Here is a 6331-nt window from a genome sequence, read left to right as displayed (position 1 = left end):
TTCTGACACAATGGTAAGTATTTGTGTACCTAGATATATTTACATACAGAAAAGGTATAATAAAAATACCGTATTTCAATCTTCGGGGACTACCGCTATATAACCAGTCTGTTATTGACCAAGATATCATTATGTTGTGCATAAAAATAGAATATTTCTGTGGTATATATTTATATATACATAGTTAACCCTTGAACAATGTGGATTTGAACTGCCTCGGTCTCCTTATATGTGGATTTGGTTTCACCTCTACCACCCCTGAGACAGCAAAACCACCTCCTCTTCCTCCTCCTCTTCAGAAAGACACTGAGGACAAAGACCTTTATGATGATCCACTTTCACTTGATGAATTGTAAATGTGTTTTCTCTTTCTTATGATTTTCTTGATAACATTTTCTCTAGCTTGCTTTATTTTAAGGATATGGTGTATAATACATATACAAAATATGAGTTGATCCACTATTTATGTTATTGGTAAGATATCAGGTCAATAGCAGGCTACCAGTAGTAAAGATTTTGGGGAGTCAAAAGTGACGCAAAAATTTTTCTACTGTGCCAGGACAATGGAGGTGGTCAGTGCCCCAACCGACATGTTGTTCAAGGGTCAACTGTATATTTACTTTTGTATGTAGGATAGAATCATAGTAAAATTAAAATTGTTAATGGATACACCAATGGCTTCTGTTTACAGGTCAGTTCTGACTTTACCCACAAGGCCAAGATTTATATTTCGTAGAGAAAAAGCAAAGCTGGCACCTGCAGCCCTTTGTATTTTCAACTGTGCATGTGGGCTTTAAGTGTGCAAGTATTTCTTGACAATCTTCCCAAAGAGACCAGAATTTATCCAGCAGCCAAAGAGCTGAGTTCTGTGCGGAAACTACACATCCAATGAAAACATCTTCCCGCGTTATTATCCTTTCTTACCGATATCTGTGTATTTGATCAGATGCACCTGCACTTTAAGTTCAAGCAACACTCTGCTTGCTTGAACTTAAATTTCCACTTACATTGAACTTAAACCCCCCTGTTCGAACTTAAATTTCCACATATATTCAGAATGCCAAACAAGCAAATCAACACAGTAAAAACGCACGGTGTACATCTATGATGCCTTTACTGTTTATGTCCGGCTAGGCTTTGGTACTCCCGATATGTGACGGATGTTGATTGACCCTGAGAGAAGCTGAGGCTGTTTGATATGTCAGGCTCAAAATGTTATGACGGGCTTGTAATAAACAGTTGTGAACAAAGCCCTGGGACTCTGTGGCAGGGAGAGTGGCATGCCTTATTCTACATGGGGGGCTCAGTGGGGACATTAGAGCTGGAACTTGGAGCTCCAGCAGGAAAGGTGAGGGAGTTTGAGACAAAAGAAATATCATTAGTAAAAACAGAGGCGTCACCAGATTTGATGCGGTAACAAAAGCAGTGACACACTTTGCCTCTTTCAATTTTCTCCAGGAAGGAAAGGTGACATATCCTGCAAAGAGAGGTGCCCTCTGACTTCCGCTTTCCTCCTGATGCTCAGGTGAGCTGGCTCTGTGCTGCGTACAGTAGAGAGTGGAGAGAGAAACGTTCCCACCAGATCTGAGAGTACATTGTGGATTTGTTTTCTCACTGAATGGCACTTTAAAAAGTCATTTAACTTTCTTTTCGAAAAGTTAACTTTAAACAATCTTTTTCAAAGTCATTAAAGAGAAATCTGTTAAAGTGAGCTTTCTTTTCCTTCAGCATTAACCTGGGCCAAATCGAATCATCTTTGGAGACCTTGATCTTCTTTCTGATGCTGTGAGAGGAGGGCCTAGAACAACGGCGGGTTTGGGCTGTGTGTGAACCAGGACTTTCAGAGGCCCTTCCCAACACTGACAAGGGCCAGGGCCATTCTCCTCACTGCGGTTGCTGTGCGCTCTGCATGATGTCTAGAACTTACAGCATGGCTTTCTCCCTGCTTACTCATTCCTGAAGTATTAGTATTAATTTTTATTGATTTTCAAAAATACATAGTAAGGCAAAATTCCATTTCAAAAAGCTTGCACTGTGGGAAAGCTTTTACTAGGTTATAACCTCGTTAATTTATGTTGAGTTCTAATTCTTTCTTACTGAACATAGCCATACACGTGTGACCCAAGGTTTTAGTCAGTCTTTACGGCCTGCTTGTAAGTTACTCCCCCTGCTTAAGGCAATCCATGAGGAAGGCGGACATTGTTAACCCTTCTGGCTACTGAGGGTTGGAAGTAACTTTCTCCAATAAATCTCAATGAAGTGAAGGGCTGGAGTGCAAACAGATTTCCATTCTTACACCACCTAGAGTCACTGATGTGGATACCAAATTTCAGAAGACAATCATTGAACCTTCCGTTCAACTACTGAGTTACCAGACTGAACACGATTGTTCTAGTTAGGATGCAATCTACTGCTTCTTTATCAATTTAAATTATGCACGCCTTTTGTTGCTTTTTCATCTAAAAGCCCTCCTTAGCACCCTAATTACAAATGTTTGTTGCATACCCCCTCAGGGCTCAGGGCTAGGGATATTAAAAGAAGTGACAGTTCTTGTCTTTGAGGAGCTCCCTGCCCTGTTCACACTGGTAAACCAATAATGCAACTTAACGTGTAAACGATGTGAGGAGGTGCTGGAGAAACGTAGGCGAGAGACAAGACAGTGGGGACCGCCTGAAAAATGAAGCTCAAGCTGAGTCTTAAAGTACAAAGCTCAGCCACTTAAAGAGGACGGCATAGAGGACCTCAGTCAAAGAGGACACCGTGGTCAAAGAAACCATAGGATGTAACTGACTTGGGGAAAAGGGAGTGTACGTGTGTGTGCATGCACACCCATGTGTGAGTTGTGGGAGAGAGAGAGAAGGGGATACTGGCCAAGGAAGCCAGACAGGAGGGCAGAGGCTAGATTGCGGGCAGCTTGTGTGCCAAAGTGAGGAGGTCCTGGGGGATCATGAACATAAGAGGAGCTTGGTCCGACAGCACGGCCTTTATCCCACCTCACAGTGAGTGTAAACAAGCAAGGATCAAGTCTTGTTCTATGTTTGCACAACATTAGGCTGTAATTAGACATAAAGACTATCTGAAGCCAACAAATACATCAGGACCCTAATCAATGAATTTGCTCATTTCTCTCTTCCTCTTTGTGACTGTTTGCATTAACTCCTCATCGGTACAGGAGGAAGAAAATTGATGCTATAGCATGAACATTTAAAAACACTAAAATTTCTAGAAGGTATTAAGATATTTGCTTGGGAGGTTTTTAAGTCTGTCAGATGAATAATGTCATTTATGTAGAAATTTCAAGCATATTCCAAGAAACTAGAAATGATTTCAAGAAATTAAATTTGAAATAAAGGACATAATCTCTATTTCTGTATCAATAGTTTGCTTTTGCAAGACCCATCCAAGGGAGAAGAGAACGCCAAGAAATCATGTACATTTATAGATTAAGTTCCAAATGCAAAACTGCAAATGCAAAAATAAAAATGTAATAAGTTGTCGCCGTTTGTTTATTTGTTTTCCTTGTTTTATGGGACAAAAACCTGACAATCGCATCAATGTCGGAAATGTGTTTTCTGCTATCTATCAGGTTTTAAGGGCAATTTGCAGCACACACACATATACTCACCAAAATTTTAGAGAGGAATAAACAATAAAAATCATTTCCTCCAATTCTGCGATTTGTGCTGATACAGAAATTGAGATTCAAGCTTGAACCGGGAGGCAAAGTTTGCAGTGAGCTGAGATCATGCCATTGCACTCCAGCCTGGGCAACGAGAGTGAGACTTGGTCTCAAAAAAAAAGAAATTGAGATTCAGAGAGGAAAAGTAACTATTGCAAGTTCACCAGTAAGTGAGGCACAATCCCGGTGGGCAGGAAGGAAGACGTCCTCAGTCCGCTGCTGATGCCCTGGCATCTTCACAGGTTTTACGATTCCTCCTCCCGCCTTCCTCCCTCCTCCCCATTTCTTTCTCTCTTTCCTCCTTCCCTCCCCCTCCTTCCCCTGTTTTCTCCCTTATTCTCTTCATTCCTTTCTTCCTTTCTTCTTTCCTTCCTTCCTTCTTTCCTTCCTTCCTTTCCTTTCCCCTCCCTCCTTCCCTCCCTCTTTTCTCCCCTCCCTGCCTCCCTTCTTTCCTTCCTTCCTTCCTCCCTCCCTCCTTGTTTTCCTTCCTTCCTTCCTCCCTTCCTTCCTTCCTTCTTCCTTTCTTTCCAAGAGTCAATGTATTATAAAGGTTTATTTACACAGACAATGGTTACTTTATGACAGGACCTTCTTCCATCGTCACATATATTTGTATGAATTTATTAATCTGCCTTTATTTATGTTTGTAGAAATTCTTTAAAAGGGCAACCAAACATTTCCCAATGAGCTTTTTCTGTATTTCAGTGAAGTTTCCAGCTGCTTTGTGAGTGCATTAAGATGGGAATTTGCCAAGGGTCATGCTTTGGTCATCATATCCTTAAGCAAAAAAAACTTACTATGACTCTGCAGCATCCTCTATCATGGGATCTTTGAAAGGAAAACAGACCAAGCCATCCCCTTCTTCTATTTTCTGGTCTAAATGGTCCATCTCAGCCACCAAATGTAAATGTCCACCATCCTCTGGCTCCTTTTAACCGACTCTGTGTCAAAGGCTGCTCTTGGGAGCTCCCTGAGATTCTGATTTGAGTGAGTCTTTCATAAAAGACGTACATTTGCCGCTCATTTGGAGTTAGGCCATGGGATTAGCCTCAAAGTCCTTCCCTCAGGCAGATTCCAAATAAGGTTCACAGAAAATGTGAAGTTGGTCTTTGAACTTTTAAGAAGAGGCCTCTGAAACCCAGAGGGCTGGCAGGGAGACAAGTTGTGTGGAGAGCTGATCGCTCCTGGGCCTTCTAAACAATTAGATAAAAATCAGGTTGGCCAACGTCCTTTCTCAGGAAGGGAATAATATATGCTTTTGCCAAAAGTCTCCTCTTGTGACCAGTGTGATTTTAATTACATTTTTTGGCATTGTCTAAAGCCCTGAACCAGAAAATCCATTTAATTAGAAACAAAAGCAAACAAGCAGGACCTGGAGAAATGAGTCTAAGCGCTACAGCGAAAGCTAAGAGCATGAAACATGAATATGTCTAAAGAACTTCAATATCGTCAAGAAAATATTGTCTTTCTCTTAAGGAATAAACGGGACTCTAGGAAAATTATCAATCATTAAAAATAGCCTTCATCAGATTGAAGAGACAACAAAAAAATGTAAATAATAGAAAAGCCAATGAAAATGAAAGCCATGTTGTTTAAACTGATTTTGTTCCCATTTTCCTGAGGTCCCTGTGATAATCAGTGTAAGTAGAGTGGTTAAATTTATTTTGAACACATATGAACACATTCATGGGATTCATTGTCTATTAGGAAACATGTCTCCACCTATTTATCAATGTCACATGTAACTGCACAAGTTCCGTTAAGGTGGTTGTAAGCACAAGGTACACATTTGACAGCAATGTCTTGCAGTCTTTATGCAGCATGTGTCTTTACAGATGTCCATGCGCTTTTCATAATATGGTGGACTGTCCAGGGACAGCCCTGATCCTGTTTTACAAAAAGACCAGTTCTTTTGATCAAATCTACAGGAACATGATTAGTTAACGCTCTACTTTTTACCAGGTTTCTCTGCACCAATTCCTTTTTTTGAAGACTCCTTTTAAGAATGTATTATGATAAATGGGACAAAGTGAGGTTTAAGACCTTTCAGAAGCTAAGATCACATTCAGTCAAATGAGATCCCCTAATGGAGAAAGTGCTGTGTAAATGTTCAACATGCATTGCTTCCTGTCGCCTACCAGGCGAGGTCCATTCTCCTGGACCACGCACCCCAGGTCATGGTGACATGGCTCATGTCCAACATGGTCTCGGTCCCACAAACACCCCGCCCTTTCGGAACACTCACTGAGGTTTGCTAGTGTAGTGTTGCATCTCTGTGCCGTCCACATATGATTTCTGCTGCTTGGAAAGTGTTTTCTCCATTTTTACATTCTGTGGGTTCCCCTGTACCCTTCAGGGCTTGAGGCAGGCACTTCGTTCTCTGGCAAGCTCTCTGGGCACCTTTCCGCATGCACCCCAGCTCTGCAGTGTCTCCTTATGCCCTGTTTTCACTGTCCTTCCTACATGACCTTGAGAACCCCATTGTGCAGTTGGTGGTTTTTCTGGTTCAGTTATAAGTAATCATAGCTTTTGCAAGGCAAAAATTATGGGTTTTACTTCTGTTTCTGGAACCAGAACTTTATCTGACATGTAATGAATGTGCAATAAGAATTTGGAGATAGAATATTCAAAAAGAAAGGAAGAAAAAGAAGG

The sequence above is a fragment of the Sapajus apella genome, unplaced genomic scaffold (genome assembly GCF_009761245.1).
Source record: "Sapajus apella isolate SASKATOON/1434 unplaced genomic scaffold, GSC_monkey_1.0 scaffold31, whole genome shotgun sequence".
Lineage (NCBI taxonomy): Eukaryota > Metazoa > Chordata > Mammalia > Primates > Cebidae > Sapajus > Sapajus apella.
The sequence above is the reverse complement of the archived record's forward strand: the minus strand, read 5'-3'. Positions refer to the sequence as shown.